Source organism: Podarcis melisellensis, assembly GCF_964234715.1.
Source record: "Podarcis melisellensis genome assembly, chromosome: 10".
Lineage (NCBI taxonomy): Eukaryota > Metazoa > Chordata > Lepidosauria > Squamata > Lacertidae > Podarcis > Podarcis melisellensis.
In genome coordinates, this window is record NC_138542.1 from 41641885 (window position 1) to 41665615 (window position 23731).

At 40.1% G+C, this 23731-nt stretch overlaps 1 protein-coding gene and 1 long non-coding RNA gene across 2 annotated transcripts in view; one reads left to right on the forward strand and one right to left on the reverse strand.

The window, feature by feature from the left end:
- LOC309379406 overlaps positions 1 to 23731 on the reverse strand; it is a 356632-nt gene that overhangs the window by 329786 nt on the left and 3115 nt on the right. The window lies entirely within an intron of this gene.
- LOC309379401 (uncharacterized protein) overlaps positions 1 to 23731 on the forward strand; it is a 101097-nt gene that overhangs the window by 46794 nt on the left and 30572 nt on the right. The window contains exons 5-7 of the mRNA XM_081928512.1: positions 20246 to 20454; positions 21660 to 21770; positions 22453 to 22583. The gene's annotated coding sequence lies outside the window, so the exon portion shown is untranslated. The remainder of the gene's footprint in view (positions 1 to 20245; positions 20455 to 21659; positions 21771 to 22452; positions 22584 to 23731) is intronic.

The window sequence follows — 23731 nt, forward strand, 5'->3', positions numbered from 1 at the left end:
GAAAACCTAGGCAAAAATATATTTCTTTCTGAGAGAACTGAAGCAACCGAGGGTTGCTGTTTCATGTATGGCAGAGGGTAGGGCAATTCAGAATGCAGGGGCAATGGTTGAAAGTGTCACTGCCCTGTGATATTCTGTAGGGTGTGGTGTCGCAAGTAACATTTCCCCAGATGATCTAAGTAAACCTACATGTTTATACAGGGGCAAGTAGCCTTTCGCATAACCTGCTCCTGAGCTTGTTCAAGGCTTTATATATTAAGGAACAGATGTGGGCAAATGCAGTTTAAATGTCCTTGACTTTGAGTTGGAGAAGTGAAGGTTGCAAGCCCAGGCTATCTTTCTGGGCATATGAAGACAGAGAACGAGAAGTCTGTGCCATCTACAACTTGTGATGCAAATGGCTGAGATTACTGAAGGAGCAAGTTAGGCAGCAGCTGATGCCATAGCAGCAAGTTGACTGGCAAAAGGAAAGAGTAGACTTTTAGTTCACATTCTCCAGCAAGTCTTGAAATGGCAGCCGTGACTTGATTTCACATTGCAGTATTCCAATTAACAGTCCAATATTTCTTTCAAGAAGTGATAGGGAAGCTAACCTCACTGCATAAAAAACAATAAAGAAGCAGATATTTGAAGTGTGCATATGAGAGAGATGACATCTTCGAAAGGATAGGACGGCCAACTAAGCCATATCTTGTTTTCATCTTCATGGAATGATCACATTTATATCAAATTTATGTCAGTAGACTCTTGCGTGGTAGTTCTGTCTACCTCTTCTCCTCCCCTCTGTTGAATTTGTGCTTTAAAACAGGTAAAATGTGCTCATGGGGAAGTTTGCAAATTATCACATGAAAGCTAAAGAAAAATCGATGGGAATATTTCCCTTAGGACTGAGCATACTGATTATAAAAATATTAATACTTAATGCCTCTATTACATCTCTTATGTACACAACGGAATAGGGTGGCGGGAGTGGGAGAATGGCTTATGGTTTAAAATAGAAGCAGTGATATATGCAAATCTTCCAAATGTCAATTTTGTGGGCAGGATTTCTGTTTAGGGTAAAAAAAAATGAAGAAAAAAGATGATAAGTGGACACAACTATTTCAATCTCATGAAGTGTATCACAGATGTGCCCTTTTCCAAACCAGATACCTGCACATAACATATGACAACATTGATGAGAAAACTGATATTTCCAGCTACCTACAGTAACACTTTATCTGTAATAATACTTTGGCTGTTCTTGTTTGAATTACAAATGTTTCCTCTCATGCAGAGAATAGCAATGAATGTTGACAATGTAATGCATTGCTAAATTCTGTAATTCTTGCAAACAGCCCAGGCCATGGTAGAATAAAATGCGAAACACTCATTTGCACACCAGAAGTATGCATTTTGCATTGGAGAGGGAAGGGAATATGCTACTGTTGCAAGATTTCTGTTTAGTTTGACTTTTTAATTTTTACAATGTAAAAATATCAGAGTCTGAAGAGGCACAATGTGCCAGGAATATTTTCCTTTGCTATACTTCTGGAAATGAATGAAAACCATAGTCTTCCACATCTCTTTGATTCATTTTCATAGCTTTTGTTCAAGCAACCTCCTAGAGGATAATGCCATTTTTGTTCTGAATCCCACTCTGTATCTAATTTTACTTATATAGTGGTACCTCGGGTTAAGAATTTAATTTGTTCTGGAGGTCCGTTCTTAACCTGAAACTGTTCTTTACCTGAGGTACCACTTTAGCTAATGGGGCCTCCTGTCGCCGCCACACGATTTCTGTTCTCATCCTGAAGCAAAGTTCTCAACTATTTCTGGGTTAGCGGAGTCTGTAACCTGAAGCGTCTGTAACCTGAAGCGTACGTAACCTGAGGTACCACTGTATTTTAAAAGGAACATTTACAAGTGTGGCTGGAAACTGGCTGGGAGAGCTCTTCAAGCTTACATCTCTTCTTGGAAGCTACTGAGCTTTAAAAGAATCTAAGGACAAAATCTATTTAAACTATGTAAGGAGAAGGGAGGAAGGTGCAGTTGCAGCCAGTAGTGAACAGTGGAGCCTCGGTTGACGAATGTCTCCATTAACGCACAATTCGGCTTTTCAACGCCAAAAACATGGAAGTAACTGCTTCGGTTTTTGAACAATTTTCAGAAGCCGAATGTGCCATGGGGCTTCCGTTTTGAGTTTCCCTATTGTATTGAGGTTTCCGCTTTCAGTTTTTGAACGTTTCAGAAGTTGGATGGTCTTCTGGAACGGATTATGTTTGAAAACCAAGGTTCCACTGTAGTGATAAGTTTTGAAGTGCAGGAGCAAATCATGAGTTTTTGGAGAATTCACAAACGTGGAGAGCATATGAAGGAGGAATGACTAGTTTTTCAAGAATTCTTTTAGCAGCATAAATGCACAATCCTAACCATGACTCCTCTGAAGTAAGTCCTGTTAAATTATAAGGGACTTATGTCTTGGCAAATGAGGTTAGGATTGCCACCTAAACTTTTTTGTAGCATGACTACAGTCCCACGTATCATTGCCTAGTAGTAAGCTTCATTGAACTCAGTGGTGCTTACTTCTAACTCCACGGGCTAAACTAGAAAAGCACATTAAGCCTTTAAAAAAGGTATTCAGTCAGCTGAAATATTACATCTAGCTTTTAATTAGACATGCCAACAACATTGCAAAGAAGAGGTCCCATTTGAAAGGCTAGCATGACGTCGAAAACCCATGAAAGAAAAGGACCTCAAAGTGTTGTCATCGCCTGCTGGAACAAGGACTGGCTGTAAGTTACCCTGGTGGTCCAGCAGATGATGTTACTGCTCCTGCTCTGAAAAAGGCCCCAGAAATGAGTTTCCAGGAGTGGCTTGCTCAGTGGGGCAGAGGCATAGCAACAGCTTCCCAGCAGCAGCAGCAGCAGCTCTGTTGTTTATGAGGAAAGGGCAAGCTGGGACTGCACAGATACACAGGTGAGGGCACCACATCAGTTTCAGTGGTGGATCTGCACAGATGTGATTTCCCTTCCATCTCTTACCTCCGTCTTCCTGGTAAGCACAAGTGACACTGCTGCTTCGAGGCTATTGTTGCCTTTCTGTTCTTCTAGGCAAGCTGTGCCTGTGTGTTCCTTCACATTCCCCTTCCATTACACCACCAACTGCAGTTCTGAAGTAATGTAAGTGCTATTGTGGATCCAGAATTGGATATTATCCGCAGCTTCCAGTGGCACCATCACCATGAGCTTCTACACAATGATTTCCACTTACTTTCCAGCGCAGAGTTGGAACACCTCAAAAGGCTACCCAGGCCCCTGCCAAAGATATTTTCTCGGTGTTTAATAACTCTTACACATGAAAGCGGAATAGGATTCTGAAGTGCACCTCCAGTCCTCACTGCTCAAAGGCATTGCCTGCCCACATGTACTTAACAAATGAAGCTTTGATATGCCTATATACACACACACACTTGAAACTTGATTATGGAATGAAGGATGACTTCCAGTATAGAACACAATAGAAATAATTGCTGTTATCTGACAGAGAGAAGAAATGTGTCAGATTAATATTCAGCCAGAACAAAACATTAGTTCACATAAACCCACCATCCTCGGGGAACCCAAAATAGCATTAAACCTTTGGTAAATGAAGTAATATTTTACATTTTGCCATCATATGGGTGATTTTTTAAAAAGAACTTTTACAGCAGACTTAACAATACCAGAGATACAGGACAAAGCATTAGAATAGATATAGAGAAGAATCTTTCATTTTATAAAACACGGACCATCCTAAAAGGATGATATGAGCACGTATGCCTTTTTGTGTGTAGCCTTTTTCTGGATTTATCTTTTTAAAAGGAAAGGATTTCCATTGGGATTTGCTCGTCTAAATCCATTTTCTCTTCAGCATATGAAATGACAGTCCATTCTCAATGCCCCAATATTAATTTTTCAAGCATGTCTGTATATTCATCTGCCAACCATCAACAAATTTCTTGGGTTTCTATTAGCTTGTCTCAAGCTGCTGGCAAGCTAAATTTCTCTAACAGGCATCAATTCGACGTATTAAATGCCTGTTCTGCCCTAGAAGACATATTGATTATTTTTTTCTCAGCAAAGTGACAAATACCATTTTCATGACTATAATAGAGATTGATTACAATTTTATGGAACACAGAGGGAGTTGATCTTAGTGAGACAGCCTCAGGGCGTATAAAAATTGAAGAAAATCATTTGGATTAATAAAGAAATTAATGAATTCACGGGCTGATGATAAGGTTGAAGCATTCTAGAGATAATGAAAGCTACAGTAGATGCATGGTTGTTACTGAATTGTGAAGTAAATTTAAATGTGCTTAAAATTACTAGTGATTAAAAACTTGTGGAAAATAACTGGGTTTTTTTGTTCAAATTTAAATATAGTGTGGCTTAAGCTTGAGTTTTGAACAATTTGATGTTTTAAAAGTGCTGGGTGTACTTTTTGCACAATGGTCTTTTCAAGGTAACGGTGTATTTAGATGTATAAAGTAAAATTATGTATCTCTCTGCATACCCCATATTCATGTGTGCATGCATACTTACACACACGGACAACATGAATTGCGGTTAGAGAATCCTATCCTCCAGTTCTGTGTATGGCTAGCTGTTCCCCTGGAATTCCTCTGCTACTCTCAAGGAAAGACAGATTTACTTTTTCTTTGCTGGAGAGTAGCAGATGGACTTCTGCACATACAATATTTATGCACTAGGCAAGATGTGCAAGAACCAGACTGTAGGATGCTGGATGTTAACCAGTCAATTTGGCTTAACAGGGTGCAACATTATTACAAAAAATATTTATATACCATTACGTCGTGTGTGTGTGCAATAAAACATAAATCTGAACAATAAAACACATCAAAAACATTTAAAAATGTTCCCTTTCCAGAATCCAAAACAAGTCTTAAAATCAGCACGGAGGGTCGCAACCCAAAGTTGCTCATCTTAAGTTTTGTGCACAGCTCCAAAGAACATGGAATCATAGACTCATAGGACTAGGGACCCCAATGGTCATCTAGTCCAACCCTCTACAATGCAGGAATCTCAACTAAAGCACCCATGACAGATGGCCATCCAACCTCGGTTTAAAAAACCTCCAAGGAAAGAGGCCACAACTTCCTGAGGGAGACTGTTCCACTGTGGAACAGCTCTTACTGTCAGAAAGTTCTCTCTGATGTTTAGACAGAATCTCCTTTCTTGTAACTTGAAACATGAACATGACTCTTTGTCCTACTCAAGACAGGTGTGAAGGCACGTATGTAAAGTTTACCAGCTGATACATCTAAGAACAAATGCACTTACTGTATAGGTGCTCACACCAGGAAGTCAGAATTGGCTGTGGTTCTGTGTTGTGTGTGTATGTGGTTGTATATATAGGTTTGTCACTATTTGCCCAGGCAGGCGTATTATGTGACCCATGAGAGCAGCAAAATAACCAGACTGTACAATGGTGAAGGGATAAAATTAGGCCAAATCGTTTTTTACATCAGCAGGCAGTGGAAGGGTTGGCATGGCATTGGGTCCAGGACCAGTTCATCATTCCACAAGTCCCATGTTGATGGAATGGATCCACTGGGTTTGGATTGCTCCAAACCTGTACGACAGGAGTTGGCCAATGTTGAACCTTGCCGTGGTAAGCCGTGGTAAGCCAAGCAAGCAAGATCTCACTGAGGGACCAGGGTGCAGATTCCAACCAGGCAGATACCGAACCCATGCTTGGGGTTGCCATGGTCAGTCCTCCCCACAGGCCCCTTATGGCCTCCCCCATACTATGCTTATCCTGCCCAATGCCATTTCTGCCCCCATACAATGTTCTTCCGCCTAACAAAGGAAAGCCTTAATTTCACTGAGGGAAAGGTGGAAAAAAACCCAACCAAGTGCCAATCAGGTTGAGAGAGAAAAAAAATCCAGTCAACATTCGACTCAAAATTGCTCAGTGATGGCTCTAACCTGAGGGTTGGTGGACAGGAAGCTTTCAAAGCAAAATGGCTGTGAGCTCCAGAGGAACCAGTCTTATATATGCTTTCCCCTCCCCTCTTCAGCAAGGGCTCATGGGACAGCTTTTTCCTATTAGCCTATCACACAGATTTTTTGCTGCAATCTATGGGCTACAGTGCCACTGGACAAAGGCGTACCACACTTACTAGGCACGGAACAGGGCATAATGTGTACAGCAACTTTTTCAAGTTTTTAAGTCCTGGAAAAATCAGTACCCTATGGTTTATTGTTATTATTTATCAAAAGCCAGTTGACATGCTTTACTATCTTTCTTTTCAAAAGTACAGGAAAATGATGCATTTCTTGGCTCAGTTTCCATCGGTAGCTTTGTAGAGGCCTTCTTTAATCAACACAACAAACTCTCTGCACAAAACTTGTGTGCGAGTCTATTTGTCAATGACATGTGGACACCAAGAATAGAACCCTTTCTCTCCCGGGTAATATGACCTCGTGCGTCTGATAATAAATTAAATGTTGAGTAGGTTGATGCAAAAGTAACATTTAATGTTAAAGTCATCTTTTTATCATGATTTGTTATTGAAAGCAGCTGCAAGTTTTCGTGTGCTATAGCTAGAACATCTCTTTTCCCATCTTTTTTTTTAAAATTTAACAACTGCCCAACCACTATTGTAAGAAAAGAAAAGAAATTTTTCATACTAAAAGAGATTGTGAGCTTTGCAGTTGCTAACTCTTAATTCCAAAATACCAGGGTAGTAGCATGCAGCATTATTATGCTAATGGAGATCTTTCATTAGAATCTCCTTTTTTACACTACTGTGAAAAAATGATCATGCAATGCACCCTTGGTAACCACACCTTGTCTGTAGGCAGGTGGTTTGTTTTTTGTTTTGTTGTACTTAAGCTTGGATGAAGAGCTTGTTGCACTGCACAGGGAGTGGTATATTTGGTTGACTAGCCCCCTATTTAATCCATAGTGCAGTTGCCAACTACAATGAAAAGTGCTCTGTGTCATGGATTGTTTCAAGGGAAATGGGCTAAGAATAAAAAGTTGGACCTACCAGTTGGTGCAAGTGCTTTGGATAAGATCTCAAGAGGCCTATTCTGAGCCAGTTTGGAACTAGGACTCAATCCTCTGACTTGCTAGACATTCAATAGCATATCAAACCTGATAGAGGTTGACGGTGGTTGTAGCCCAATGACAGCTGGAGGGCCACACACTCCTGATCCCTGAAATAATCTCTAAATGAATAACTGAAATGTTACTCTTTGACAGTTGCGTGTGACGACCCCCCAAACCAACCCCAAAATAAAGACACAATAGACAGAGAATTTAGTTTAAGGTTTTTGGCATTAATTTTGGCCACAACTTTATTGATTACAGCACGTGAGTGGTTGCTTAGGCATTGGTTCCAGACTACCTGAACCTGCACGGTGGCAGGAACAGGACTGACACTGGGCACCACTATATGTCAGTAAGGGAAAGCATCCTGGGGGAGGGAGAAGCTGGCTTCGACCTCACAGCTTACCCCAGATGTTCCCAGGGGCTCTGACGTGGCCCTAGCCCCTTTGACAGGGTTTGGACAAAAGCAAGGCGAGCCCCCGGATTCCTTTAATGGAATGATTCCTTTAACGGAATTCCCTAGCAGCAGCGATGGAGGAGCAGGCACAGCCAACCACTTCCCCTACACAAAACATTGAACCAATGCCTAACTGCGAACCTTACAAAGTTGTGATGATTTGCTACATAGTAGGCAAAAACAAAGTGGTACCAGCCAAATAGCCAAATGGCAAAATTCCTACCGGGCCCCTGCTCCAAAACAGACGACCCCTAGACAGGCATAGCAAGGCCAAAGAACAGCCCTAAATATAGGGTGGGAGGGCAGGTGATCCGATGCACGTTGCAGGAAAGAGCTCCTAGCAACATGCAGCAGCTTAAATAGCCCCTTGGTAGCCAATAGACGACCCAACAGGCCAAATTTCTGCCCCAGCAACTGAGGGGAAACCAGTGGGGGGTTGTGGCTATCAAAATGTTTCTGGTACAGTTTGTTGTAACAGCAGTGTTTACTTGGAAGAATAAAAAAAAATCAAATGCTTTATTAGTTTGTGTTTAGAATATTTTTATTTTAAAAATTCAGAGCAGAAACCTTGAGAGCTCATATATACAGTCTGGAAAAATATTCAAGAGGAGACAAAGAGCAACTGCTACTGTAATAAGTAGCAGAGAAAGGTGTCTTTTCTTAGAGATGCTGGAACTCCAAATATATAACAATTTACTAATAGCAGCAATAATAAACTAATCAATTGAGTTGGAAGCCCAGGCCTGGGCATGTTTACTCAGGACCAACTAGATATGTTTGTGGTCATTTATGTAGGGATGGGTAGGAATTCAGAAAATGTGACTTCCAAAGCAGACTCACCTGATCTGCAGCTTTCAGGCTAAGGTGTGGCTTGAGGGTTGGTCCACTTCCAAATCTTGATGACTTCCTGATTTTGTGATGAGGTGGCCCAGGGCTGCTAACTCTCTCTCCTTTTCTTTTGTTACAGATAGCAGCCATCTGGAGTGGGTAGTGTGCACTGCTCTTTTTGCATGTGTTAGAATAGGCTGCTGTCCCCCCTGGGCGTGCCAGAACCCGATGACACATCATCATCATCATCAAAGAATCATAGAGTTGGAAGGGACCCTGGGGGTATCTAGTACAACCCCCTGCAATGTAGGAATATCAGCTAAAGCATCCATGACAGATGGCCATCCACACTCTGCTAAAAAACCTCAAAGGAAGGAGAGTCCACCACCTCTTGTGAGAGTCTGTTCCACTGTTGAACAGCTCTTACTGTCAGAAACTGCTTCCTGATGTTTAGTCGGATTCTCCTTTCTTGTAACTTCCAGAGCAGGCGAAAACACGCTTGCTCCATCTTCCATGTGACAGCCCTTGAGATAATTAAAGATGGCTGTTGTATCTCCTCTCAGTCTCCTCTTTTTCAGGCTAAACATACCTAGCTCCTTCAACCATTACTTAGAAGGTTTGGTTTCCAGACCTTTGGACATCTTGGTTGCTTACCTCTGCATATATTCCAGCTTGTCAACATCCTCCTTAAATTGTGGTGTCCAGAACCCAGGTGTGGTCTGACCAAGGCAGAATAGAGCAGGACTATTGCTTCTCTTAATCAGGGCACTTTATCAATGCAGCCTAGAATAGCATTAGCTTTTTTGCTGTTGCATCACACTGTTGACTCATGTTAAGCTTATGGTCTACTAAGGCCCCTAGGTCCTTTTCACATCTACTAATGGCAATCCAGGTGTTTCCCCATCTTATATTTGTGCATCTGGTTCTTCCTACCTAAGTGTAGAAATTTACATTTGTCCCCATTGAAATTAATTTTGTTACTTATGGCCCAGCTCTCCATTTATTAGATTTCTTACCCAGCCTTCATTGTAAAGTCCCAGTGTGGATTGAGGCAATTTGAAAATGCATATTTAAATTAGTACAGTGGTATCTTTGGTTGGGGGCGGGATCTGTTCCGGTGCTCTGGTCCGATCCCGAGGTTTTCGCAACCGGAGGGACCACTTCTGCGCATGTGTGCGGCGCGGTAGAGCATTTCTGCACATGTGCACATGGCGAAACACTTCCGGGTTTGCCACTTTCACAACCTGGAGTTTACGTTACCCAAGGGTAATGTAAGCTGAGGTGCTGCTGTGTTTTAAAACAGCTAAAACAGATATTCCATCCGTATGTGGGGAAACATGACTTCCCCATGGACCAATTGAGGGTGATCATTCTTTTTCAGTGACCCTAGCAGAGCTCTATGGGCCCTGACAGCAGAAAAATGAGATATGGGGGCAGGGCTAGGGGTGGGATTGTGGGCTGGAGAGGAATTCCTCCTTCACCTGTTAATCTACTCAATTCTTTAAATGTTAAGCTACTTCACACACACACACCCATTTGTGGAAAGATGCATGTCAGCCTTGGAAGTGGCCTTAGAGGTCTGTGCAAATGGTTGAAAATTATTCCTTTGTTGTTGTTGTTTTAAAAGCTGAGGGAAATAGTGAGGGTTTAAATGATTTCTGAGACACATGCTGTCAAATGTTCACATCTCACCAACCCTAAGATCCATTTTCTTGCATTTTATGTGAAATTTGGTGTGTGTGTTGTTTTTCAAAATAACTTTTTACTGAACCTATTCATGCCACATTTTCCACGTGAAACTGCTTAATATGTTTGGTGTCAGCGTTTGGAAGCTACATTTGAAAAAGCTTCCTCATTCTGCAAATTGCCGAGTATTTAGTTTCATTTTTGTTTTGTAAATATAAATCAAGTTTCTGTGAATATAATTACAGCTAATTAATGTTTGTGATTGCATGTTAAAATGTTGTTGTAGTCATTCACTCCTTCATTTATTTATGCTTTGTTTGATGCATTGGAATTTTGGCTGCGTAGTGACTGAATGATCAAGTACCTGATTCTTGTAATAGGTGGAGGGCTCTCAAATCAGTCTCTCTGGAGTTATTTAGCTGGTACCAATTACTCCCTCATGGTAAACAATCAAAGTGCTTGTATCTGCAAGCAGTAGATAACCTGGAAATCAAATATATCTGCTGTATACAGATCCATAAAGAGATTGTCCTGACAGCTAAAAGATGTGATTGCACATAACACTCGCTCTATCTCTCACACAGCCTAACAGAGGCAGTTGTGGCTATCTTGGTGTGAAAGAAAATGTAAGAGAGGTACTTACTACTGGGAATGCAGAGTTAAATCTTGCCTCAGTTTACATATCTGTTGGTCAGTCCTTGCAAAAGGAACAGCCACTTAAGAAATAAGTGGTGTGCGTGTAACAATATAAAGGAATTGACAATAATGCACAAATGTATTCAGCAAAATTTCAAAGCAAATACATACTGATATTGGCTAATGTCATTCTCAGGGTGGACTCTAGGCTTGGCTCTGGGTCTTAAGTATATATAGACGGTTTACATTTAAGGGCAAACCTACAAAAGCCGCACTTCTGAAATATGTGATTCAAAATCCACACTTTGAATTTTGCCATGCAAAGCTAAGTAATGTCTACAAAAACACATAGGCTAGGGTAAAGTGTTAGTGAATGCATGTGTTAGTGAAAGTAGCAAACAAAATGTATTATATTAGGGAATGTTGCTTTGAAAAAATGTTTGCATTAGGCAAAACGGCTTACAACGTGTGTATTAGGAAACATTCACACAAAAATGCTCATAAATTTTCATGAAGATTTAAAGAAAATCACATATTGACGTGGAAACGTGGGGAAACGAACTTAAGCTTGGAAAAATGAGAAAGTGGGACTGACTGGGAAATTTACCAGAAGCGGCTTAGTCATGCTGGCCACATGACCTGGACAAACGCTGGCTCCCTTGGCTGATAGAGCGAGATGAGTGTGCAACTCCAGAGTCGTCTGTGACTGGACCTAACGGTCAGGAGTAACTTTACTTTACATGAAGGCCCAGCATCACAATTCAGCCCATGTGCAGGATACTTCCACTCCTATTGGGAGGGGAAGGATCAAACTGGGTGAAAACATGTTTGCCAGTTGCCCAGCTCGCAGATGATGCCAGAGGTGGATTTAGGGCAGCACGGGTCTAGGGGGGCAGCTTCTCAAAGCCCAGTAAGCACTTGCCCAGCTTTGGGAAGGAGGTGTGAGGGCTCTGACACAGTCCCAGAGTCCCCCTTCCTCATCCCCAAAGCCATGGGCCATGCCAGAGCCCTGCACCTCTTTCCCAAAGACTGACTTAAGCCAATGCTGTGAGGGCTGGGAGAAGGGCATCAAATGTTGGCCTCACACAGGGCAGCATATTACCAAGGGCTGGACCTATTTATATAATGTTGGGCACATCTGAGATCCCACCCCAGTTTTCATCTCCTGAGGATGTCACTGGGAGCCCAATGTTTGCACAAGGCTGGTACACGCTGTGTGACAGACCTACTACATTGCTTCGATAAGTCATAACTTGTTGCCTTTGTTTCATTTTCTGTTAAATTTCATTTCCTTTTCCTTTTCCTGCTTCTCTTAATAACCTAATGAATATAACAGGGTTGCCTGTCTTTTTTCCTTCCTGATACAATGCTCATTTAAAAACTGCTTGCTTATAAACTGCCATACTTTAGAATCCTGGAGCAGTGTTTTGATTATGCTACCAGCTGGAATAACTATGGTCTCTGTTGCAACTACAGAAATAATAGTTTCTGCTGAATTATTTATTTGCAAGGATTACGTTTGAATGGATACCATAGGAGGTAGCTTTGAATGAGTTTAAGCAATAGAACAACAATGTCATTTACATCCCAGCTTACTGAAAAAGTGTAGTTTTGATGGCCTTTTACCAACCTTCTGCTAGTGTAATGTATATGTAGCTATTTTTAATTGAATGCCTTATTGTGGATGCCAAAAATATGCAAGTAAAACATCCACAGTAATGTGTAAGGATTTTAATTAGTTTAAAGACAGTGGCCTGTCTCCAAAGATCCTCATATTCAGCCACTGAACAGTTGGTCAGTGTGGTCAGATTTGACAGCACAAATTATCTAATTGGACTGGAGAACAGAAGGGAGACCTGGATGCAGGCCTGCCCTAAACAGGTGATCCATCTACACCTTAAGCCTCCATTGAGTAAGGGCTATGAATGCAGACCTGAGCACAGAACTTCATCACAGAAACACATAAGACAATCTAAAAGGTGAATCATACACCAGTCCTTGCTGGATTGGAGTGCAAGCATTTAAACCTGTTGATAAAAGCTATTGAGAAAACCATATATACTGCCAATTTGGCCTCAGATAAAACCATGTTTCAGAATGCACCAGCAAAACAAATAATTCAAATCAAATCCACACTAGATGGTTATAATAACTAGTCCGCAAATATTAGATACAAATAAATGACACATTGAATGTCTCATTGCCATGAATGTAGTGTCAATATCATAATGCCATTACAGTGGACGTTCGGGTTGCAAATGTGATCCGTGAGGGAGACACGTTCGCAACCCACAATGTTCACAACCCGCAGCGCCGCGTCTGTGCACGCGTGGGTTGCAATTCAGCACCTCTGCACATGCGCAAAGCGCAATTTAGCACTTCTGCACATGCACTGAAACCCGGAAGTAACCCGTTCCAGTACTTCCGGGTTTGGCACGGTGTGCAACTCAAAAAAGCGCAACCTAAAGTGTCTGTAACCCGAGATATGACTGTACACAAATCTGATGTGATCAAGGTGATGGAGTAAAGGTTACTACATTTGGGGCTTTTTAGTTTAAAGAAAAGGCAAGTAAGAGGGAACACAATAGAGGTGTGTGATGTACGTGATGTGGAAAAAGTGGGTGGAAGGGAAAATGTCTTCTCATAATATTAGACCTTGTAGTTATCCGATGAAGCTGATTTTGCAAGATTCGGGACTGAGAAAATAAAATACTACTTCACACAGTGCATGGTTAAAACTGGAATTTGCTCTCAAAAGATACAGTGATGGTCACCAACCTGAATGACTTTAAAAGAGGATTAGACAAATCCATGGGAGGTAAGACTATCCATGGCTTTAAGCCACAGTGACTATATTCTACTTCCACTGTCAGATGTAGTATACCTGTGAATGCTAGCTGCTAGGAATCATGGGTGATGAAAGTGGTGTGCTCAGGTGCTGCTCATGGGCTCCCCTGGGACATCTTGTTGGCCACAGTGGGAACGGTGCTGAACTTGATGGGCTTTTGGACTAATTTACCAGGCTTTTCACATGTTGTTTCATACGAAATGTGGCTTGTAGATCTGAGATCCGAGTCAAATGTCTCCTGAACCCACAGGGGTTCCCCAGTCCCTGGTGCTGAGGCCAAACCAATGGTCCTATACTTAAGGAAATGGACAATTCTGCTTGTGTAAGAGATCCAATTGCAATGTGCATTTCCCTTTTTTTTCCTTAAAAAAGTGGGAGGACACATATTGGAAAAGACCAATATATGATGTACATGAACGGTCTGAAAGTAAGCAATGCAACCATTTTACTAGAGCTAAGCATGCCATGGGTTGGTCAGTATCTGGATTAGGGGCTGCTTGGCACCCTGTGTATGTTACTTTAAGATCCATTATGGAAGAAGGAGAAGAAGCCTGCAGGTTGTACAGAAGTGTGTTTACTGAGCCAGATTCTGTTCCACAACAGAGTTGGAGACCATCAAGAGCCAAGTTGGTTGTGCCTAAGAGCGTCCCTGAAGACGCCTCTGCATTTGGTAAACATGTGGGTCTCAGTCAACACACATCTGTGTACCTGGAGACTTTCAGCTGTGCCTCCTACCTTTGGTACCTTCCTGCTTTTCTTTTCTATTTGCCAACCCACAGGCAAGAGGGATTTAGGGAGACACTGGCAGGTGAAGCAGTTATCATGCTAGCTGACCATATGTGTGCATGTAGGAATATGTATACTGACTGTTAGTGCCCTCTTCAAAAGCTAGTTGCTGTGTTGAGGACTAGATTATTATTATTTTGAATCATTGTTTGAAAAGCTCTGTCGGTTGGACATGCCTTGAATGCTTGATGCTGCACTACTGCATAGCTGGATTGTATCAGATCATCATTTGCCTAGAAAATATCATGTGTGGTATATTTTGTAATAATGAGCAAATGAGATGAATGCCAAGTGCCTTTGAATACGATCAATTTGTTGTTGTTTTTTGCTATTTCCTTTCTTTGCTGAACAGTTTCTTATACCAGATGAGGGATGGGGGGGGAATCACATCATTAAACAATAATTTTCTGAATTTTACCATTTCATTTAAAAAGTACGTACTTATTCAGGACACTAACGCTTTCCATGAAAATGGCTCTTTAGTACATAAGTGGCTATTTTCCCTTGCAGCCTGACTTCCTGTGGGTTTGACTGCAGAATAGCAGGTGTACTATTCCAAAGTATCTTTACAAGTGGCTCAGCAGGGTCTCTGTGCTGTACATCCACGGGAGACAGCTCATCTGTTTAATCCTTATGTTTTAGTCAACCTTCCTTATTATGTGTGCAGGGCTCCAATGCTCAGCTGGATTTTGACTTTCAGAATGAATTGATGGAGCTCTTTGATCTTTGCTGTGTGTTGCATCTGTTTCATCTTTCATCCTAATGCACGATCTTCCCAACTCCAGCTTTATTTTTTCCACATGAATTCATCATGTATATTTTTTTTACTTTGCTCTCCTATTTCTTTGCGCTCCCTTCTTACGCGCATTGAACTTGATGTGGCATCATTTGAATACGACAACTGTTTTGTATATGTAATTTAAGGATGCACAAGATGGCCGAAGAAATGTATGCTTAATTGGGAGGAACATTTAACACAAGTCAAATCTTTAAATGAGATGAGGAGCCATCTAAAATAACCCCCGGACAAATTCTTGTAGACATTTCATGTGGTCATTATCAAGATAATGACTATATCATTATATAGTCTCCCATAAACATGGGATAACTTCTGCCTATTGAGAGGGAGGGAGGAATATAATAGAATTAAATAGACATTTAGCAGTGCCATCCTATACCTGCCTGTTCAGAAGTAAACTCCATTGAGTTCAACAGGGATTACACTCAGGCAAGTGGACACAGGACTGCAGTTTATGTTACTTTATTTGCTATGTATTATTGTGATACTTAGTAAATATCCTAGGAAATTGCGCTCTTATTTAGGAACTGAAATGCAGTGCAATTGTATTTTTCTGGCACAGTAGTATGTTGACTGAGGTAGCACTCTGCCTCCAAGAAGATGGAGATTGGATCGGCTTCCAAAGTACTTTAATTTCATTCATTGCCCAATATTGGTCTTTACATTTGGCGCAATATTAGGATTCAGTGTATTTTAGACGAGTAGGTCTACAATGATCCAATAAATTTCAGGAAGACTTTTACAAACCCTCTAGCAAATTTTCCAGACTTGTTTTTCGAGCTTGCCTTAGAACTTCAGTTCTAGGAAAGATATTTTTACCTTCCTTCATGTACTTTGCATGGAGAAAGTCCCAGGTTTAATTTCCAGGTAGGACTAGGGAAGACCCCTGCCTGAAAGCCTGAAGGCTTGCCGCATATTAGCATAGACAATACTGAAACAGATGAGCTAATAACTGTGCATGTGACTATATGCAAACTTCTCCTACGCCCATATAGATAGTTGTCTAGGACTTAGATTCTAAATTCTAGAATACTTGAATTTGTTTGCTTCAGGTACAATAATCCTGATAGCTTACTTACTGTTTAAAAATGAATGTGTATTGAGAGTGCATTAGTGGCAGATTTGGTGGGACGCGGGTGGCGCTGTGGGTTAAACCACAGAGCCTAGGAATTGCCGATCAGAAGGTTGGCGGTTCGAATCCCTGTGACGGGGTGAGCTCCGGTTGCTCAGTCCCTGCTCCTGCTAACCTAGCGGTTCGAAAGCACGCCAAAGTGCAAGTAGGTAAATAGGTACCGCTCTGGCGGGAAGGTAAACGGTGTTTCCGTGCACTGCTCTGGTTCGTCAGAAGCGGCTTAGTCATGCTGGCCACATGACCGGGAAGCTGTACGCCGGCTCCCTCGGCCAATAAAGCGAGATGAGCACCGCAACCCCAGAGTCGGCCATGACTTGATCTAATGGTCGGGGGTCCCTTTACCTTTACCAAGGTGGGGTGGAGTGGCAGGTTGGGATTGTGTAGGTGCACCAGTGGAGCCAATCTGATGCTTCTGCTGGTGCAACTGCACAACCTTGACATCACAACCACCCTGTTTCACCCCCATTCAGATACCTTGCATTGATACTGGTGTCAGAAGGGCAGGTCCACCTTCCCTTCCCCTGATGCTGCTCGTAAAGTATATGAAAAATCCAGAGGCCAGATGTAATGTGCTATATTTAACCCATATACAATAGACTATTGCAGTTCCTTTCTGTTTTGGGGTAATAAATGAGATTGTCCATAACACACTTAACTGCAAAACTTAGACTGCTGTGCCAGCCTTTCATCTCTATGCCATAGAGGAAGATATGGAATAAGAGGTTTCTTGAAACATACATATACAAAGCGCTGGACAGATAATGCCATACATATAACTATATAGCTTATTTCTTACTCAAGGACTTCTTCCCTGCCACGAGCATATCATTTATTTTCATAAGATGGCTGGTTGAGGCAGGTAGGAATTAATAGGAATTTCGTCTGTTTTTGAAAGGATCACACTATTTCAACAATGATGATTCCTAGTGAGTTCTTCTTAATCCTGAAGACTTCACAGGCTTCGCTGGTTCCTTGGCTGTTACTATCTTTATGAGCCAGGGTGGATGTTGGCGCTGAACTGTAGCAATAAATGACAAATAGCAGAGCAAAATAATACTTATCTGTCTCCATCAATCAGAAACACATGGGAACGTCTTTCCTGAAATGCAGTGGGAAAGGGTGCAGAACCTTAAAAAGGAACCATGCTGCTTTTTACGTACAAAGAAATGACTATGAAGATTCTAACCCATACACTGCTGGCAGGTGTTAGGAAGTTGTGGTGCTCCTCTTCTGGGCTCCATGGAGAGGGGGACTCCAGTGTAGTGGAGAACCCCAGTGCAGCCACTGAAAGCACAGGCCAGTGCACACTCACCTCGGTGGTGGTGCCACCAGCAATAGCTCTTGTGAGGTTGGGAAAAGGGTCGTTACAGAGGTTGGGTAGAGCACAGCAGGACTGGCAATGGATCTGCTGGATTCAAAGCCAACCCAAGGGAACTGATTTGATTGCTTGTGCTGCATGACACCCCATCCCAGACCCATCCCAGACCCAGTTAGGTTTGCTTTCTTGCCCTAGGTACACACACAATAAGAGGCTGCAGTCCTAAACATTTGTACTAGGAAGTAAGTCCCACTTACTCCTGTGTAGCTAACATTGTTAGCTATCCTAATATAACTCCACTGTTGAATCTTTGTGAGTAGCACTTTTATTTAACTGGCCTGTAGTCACTTTGGTGCCGCTAATGCAGCGGTTTGACTTCACTCTCGGAGGGGCACTCCATTGTCTCTCGAGACAGACAGATGCTAACAATACATTATCTGGATCTATTGGATGTTCTCCAAGCCATTCAGATACCTGAGAATTTACTCAGTTTGAGTTACATATTTGTTTCCATAAATATGACACTCGCTCTATGCAGTGATTTCATAATGAGCCCTGGAAAAATACACCATGCTTTCATGTGCAATGCCGTGCTAATGGGGAAAAATAGGCATCTGGTACCTGTTGATTCTTTCCCTCCATCATTGCTACATTTCTTTGGACGGCTCTCTCTCTCGCTCTCATTCTCTTTGGCAATCTAGGGGTGAAACTTTTCATTCCAGGAAAACAGCTTGTATGGTTCTACAGCAGCATGATTGGTCTCCTGTGTAATTTTGGAACTTCCCTCTTTAAAGACTTCCTTTCTCCCTCTCTGTGTACTTGTTCCTTTCTCTTTATTGTCTTTCTACATCTCCTACGTTATAGTTTTGAATTTCAACTTTTTTAAGGTTTTGGAAGCATTTCCTTAAATTTCCATTCATTTTGAGGGTTTTCTAGGTCGTTTTGGCCCCTTAACCACTTTAATTCTGACCAAACATATTAGTTCATGTTGCATTGTATGTACACATATTGTTTATATTGCAAATTGTAAGACAAAACCGGGTTGGGGGGGTAATTTTGCACAACAGCTGTTTCAAAACTTTTGCAGCTGGTCATTATTACTTTAGTTTGGAAAGTGAAGGGTGTAGGTCAACTTGGGATTGTGTGTGTGTTTATATCTAAATGCTCCAGATGTAAGCTTCCTTGGATTTTTAGAAAAATAAGTCTAGAAACATTTTAAATAAATAAAAAGGATGTTCTAAAAATAGTAGAATTTTATACTTGCATGGCTGAACTAGTTTTCTCCTGGCATTTTAAATGCAAGGCAAAATGCAGGTCATAACCAATTTCCACAAGTGTTTTGACTTTAGCCTCAAGAATAGAGATGGGTTGCATACTTTTTATGACAACTTTAGAAAGAACCAAGTAAATTGCTTGCCTCATAATCCTTAAAGTGCAGCAACATAGCTAGCAGTACCAGGCATGAAAGGCTTACAGAAAAAAATATTTTGATTCCGAGATATGAATGATCGCTGCTAGCAATGACTAGTCAGAGTGGAGTTTCACAGTGTGTGTTTACTGTAACTCCTCTACAAGTGCTAATAGTACTTGAAAAAGTGAGATAAATTTTGCATTGCTCTGTAAAATCATCCTAGTCAGGGAAAGCACTTATATCCAATTTTTGAAATGTAACTCTCAGCATGCTGTTTTCTATCAAACTGTGATTTTGGGTGATAACAAAAGTTTCTTTTTGTTGCACATGCTTATTTTTTTGTGTGTTCTTGAATTTAAGTGACCCAGAATCTGCTGAATAGTTATTTTATTTTCATGACACGTCTTGCAGTAAGGATTCAACCATTTCCCATAGTTATCCAATTTTTTTTGGTCCGCTGTTTTAAATTGATGTATTTAGTATTTTTCAAGAGTGACAGTGAAATGTTAACTATCACTTAACTTACATTTATTTAGAAGGTAGCCTTCCTGTAACAAGATTACGGTAGAATTTAGGTGCCTGTTCCACTTGTTGGAGTCCATAGGCTGTCAGACTAGTTAAGATGGAAGGTGCCTACAGAGAAGACTTGAATGAAAGCCAGCTGTTTCTGTGGGCCCAATTAAGACTACCCAACTGTAAAACACAGCCCTCTGGGTAGAGTTGGATTGCTCATTTTGGGAGCGGGTGGGGGGGGAGCAAAGGGAATACCTAGTGTCATGGTTAAAAGGGAATTGTCTTAATGTTCAAGGGTTCTACCTAATCTCCTAAATTTTAAGTATGTATTATTAATAAGGTTAGCACTGATGTCCCTCAGTGCAGGTTTACATATGCACCACTGCCTGAAGTTGAAGCCCCGGTAACAGTTCTTGAGATATGGATGTGCTCTTGGTCCCAAATCAATCTTGTCATTCCTCAGAAAGCAATGAAAGATAATAAGTACTATTCACCTGATTGCCTTCCTGCTCTGAGACAGCTGGTGACGCTTGTCTTCCTGATAACCAGGACTTTCAGATCTAAGGCAGGGATAAAGAAAAGCCGGGAGCTTGCTGAATCTAAATTTGACAGTCGATGGCAGTGTAGAGGGGTCAGGAGGGATAGAATCTCTGACACGTATAAGAAAGGAACAAAATTTATCTGCTCTGGTTCCAATGATTAGATGTCTCGTTGTCTGGCTTTCTTATAGTGGATGATTGATCGTGCCCGCCAGCTGCCTAATATCATAATTAACAAAGTTGCTACCGTGTCTGAGAAGTTTAATCGAAAAAAATTGCCAGCAGTATGATGCCATTGTCGCCCACAAAGATCACAAGCGTGGCAGAGTCGACTTTTGGACTAATGGAGCTGCAGAACTATGTGTCTGGAATGAGAAGCACTGCACCTGAATGGCTAATGGTATGTCTGTTTTTTCCACAATTGCATTTCCGCTCTTCGTTTTCCTTTTGTGCAATCTAAGAAAGCATGAATTTTCATTTCAGGATGTCATGGGGTACCTACATTAATATTTGATGTTTCTTTATCTTTGTTTATTATCTGCATAACAAGTTTTAAATATCTTGCCTTTGTTAATTATTGTGCCAAACATTATTTAAATCAGCTGTGAATGTGGTAATTGCTGCTATGGTTTAGTGTCTGTTCCCCCCCCCCTCTTTTTCTAGCTGCTAATAGGTTCTCTAAGGTTTTTCCTCTTTTTGCCTGCATATATCTTTAAATGTATGATGCATAGCTTAGACCTCCTGGTATTATTCTAAGGAATGTTGTTAAAATATACACGTTTATGTATCTCCTTATGCATATAGAGGTAACAATACATGGTTAACAATCTTGACTCCAAATACCTCAAACCGTTTAAGAAATAATCACATATCACAGTTCTTTATTTGAAATATTTATGTGTTTTATGAGTAAAAAATTGCTTTGCAGATCTCTTTCTTCTTTGCAGTTGTATTTTCTTCCCTCTTTGTGAGCCGTATTTGCTCACATAGTTGTCCCCAGAGTACATGTTGCTATTGCCAAGCTAACATATGACTCTGAATATTGACATTGATGGTTCTGTGTATGCGCCTTGCAAAACAAAACAACAACAAAAAAACAGAGAGAGAAAGAGAAATAATGGGAAATTATTGAAAAATAAAGACAAAGGAAACACTACTGGATTTATGAAACAGGACATGAAAACTTGAAATAAGAAAACATTGTATATAAAGCCTGCATACTTTACCACTATTTTCATTTAATAAAGCCCATGGCATAAAAGGGAATATTTTCTTGGCTTGTTGAGAATTATAGAAGAAATTGTACATTTTAATAAAATTTGAAAATAGTTTCTACTGCAGCTTAAGTGAATATGCAGTAGCTATTGTGGTGGGTTGTCATTCTGATCACAGAAATATCTCTGAAAATATTCTATTTCACACTGGGCTCCCCCCCCTTTACAGTACTGTATGTCTGTCATTTGCAGATTGTAAAATATATTAAAACATTATTGATCCCATTGTATATTCACTAAGACTTTTAAGGATGATTCAGTAAGTATTTCATATTGGTAATTTATACTGTCTGGTCAAATTTAGTGATGATTTATTTTTTTTAATTCCTAGAAAAAGAAAAACAGCAGTGGCGGCTGATATTCTTCCTTTACTCAGGATATTGTTCTGAACTGAAATACTATTTCTTGATCTGAAATGTGCTTTCCACATCATCAGTTATAGGTAAAAATGTTAACCTTGCCTGGCATTTTTATTGTTCACCATTGGTTTTTAAAAACTCAATAGTTTTCTTGGAAACAAAGAATGGTGCAAATATAGAAGTGAAAAAAACACCCAGATTAGTGATGCAAATTTCATACAGAAGGAAAGATTATGCTACTAGAACAAGTATATTGTTGTTTTAATCAGCACTCCCATAATAATTCATGTAATTGAGACTTAGGGCATTGTTAGAACTCAGCTGGAGAACCAAATGTCTATATGGATTACAGGAGGAAATGCTAAAGCAATGTCACAGCAGATGTGTCTGGCTTTTAACAGGATTAATTCCTGGGATATGTAGCAATGAACTGCTTGTAATAGTTTCAGAGGAACTAATAATTTTGAGAAATATGTTAATAGCAAATGTGCTAATATAAAGGGCTAGAAGATTAGAGATGCATTCTTTTGCACTGAAATAAGAATATAATAAATGTCTCCCAGGTGACTCAGGCTACAGCAATTTTTATTGGAGATTAAAGCTTGATGGACCTTTGCTCGGGTGATTAACCCTTCAGAAATTAAAACCTACTGCTAAAGTATTCAGTCCAATTTAAATGCAAACAGAGAGAAAAAAAGGTTATCATTCAAGTTTTTAAAAACCTTTTAATTTTCTTTTTTCCTCCTCCCCTATGTCATTGAGAAGATAGGCTAATAAAAAGGAACATGATTTAGTTTGGACAAAGCTGTTCAAATGGCAAAATCACTTTCCAGAATCCAGAGAAGAATATTCTTCAAAGGAATTTCAGAAGTAAACGTGAGCCTGAGATGAGACAGGTAGGACAGTAAACATTATCTGTTTAATATCTCTTAATATCAAGTTTAATTAGACTGTGTTCTTGCAAGTTGATTAACACTGGTAATTAATTTGTTAATGTTGCAGCCTAGCATAGAAAACGTTTCAAGAGCTTAACTTGTATGAAGTATAAAAGTCTGCTTTTAAAGCTGACAAACTATTATGGAACATGTTGAGTCCATTAATTCACAGAGGCCTAAAAATAACATCTACACACTTTTCCAGTTTAAGGGAAAGGATTTTAGGATAGTTTTATAATAAACTTTTAGAATAGTCCTTGCTAGCTGTCATATACCACTGATGATATTCAGTTGGATTAAACAGAATAGATCCATTGGTTTCAATAGGTTTATGCATCTTTGAACTAATGTTTGTAATCACGTGTGTTATCTTTCTGTGATTCTGCATAGGTTATACAATGGCATTGACAATATGGCATTACTTCATTCTAATTGAACTGGCGCAATATTTTGGAATTCCTAGCTTCATTCCATATGAAATTGAAGTTTCTTTGCAATATTTATGTTCAATGTATTTATTTGTTAGCTTGTTTATTATATTTGCAGGCATCAGCTTTCGTTTCTTCTTATAAACTTTCATGAGTCATTTTGGGATTTGATTTAGCATTTCCCACAGATTAAAGAAAAAAATCATAAAATGGCATGGAAAGGAAATATGGAATATTCACTTCACTATTGTCCAAAATGTTGATGAAATGTCTTAAATTCAAATTCATTATAAAATCTTTATTTTTTTTGAAAAAATAAACTAAAAGCAGAGTGAAAAATAGGCTCATTATGTAATAGAAATCAGTGGTTTAAGAGTATGGTAATAAAACACAGATTTGCGGTACATATGTTTTAAGCATTATAATGCAGAATTTGACTGCTGAATCCCTTCTGGTATTATTATTATTATTATTATTATTATTATTATTATTATTATTATTACTATTATTATTATTATTATTATTCTCAGTTCACCTGCTATGACATAGGAAAAAACGAGATGAGTTGAGGCTGCAATCCTATATTTACTTACCAAACAACGACTCTACTTCTGTCTAGACATGCATACGATTGTGCTGTATGCTAGTAATTCTCAAACTGGTTTTTGTGTGCACTTCCTT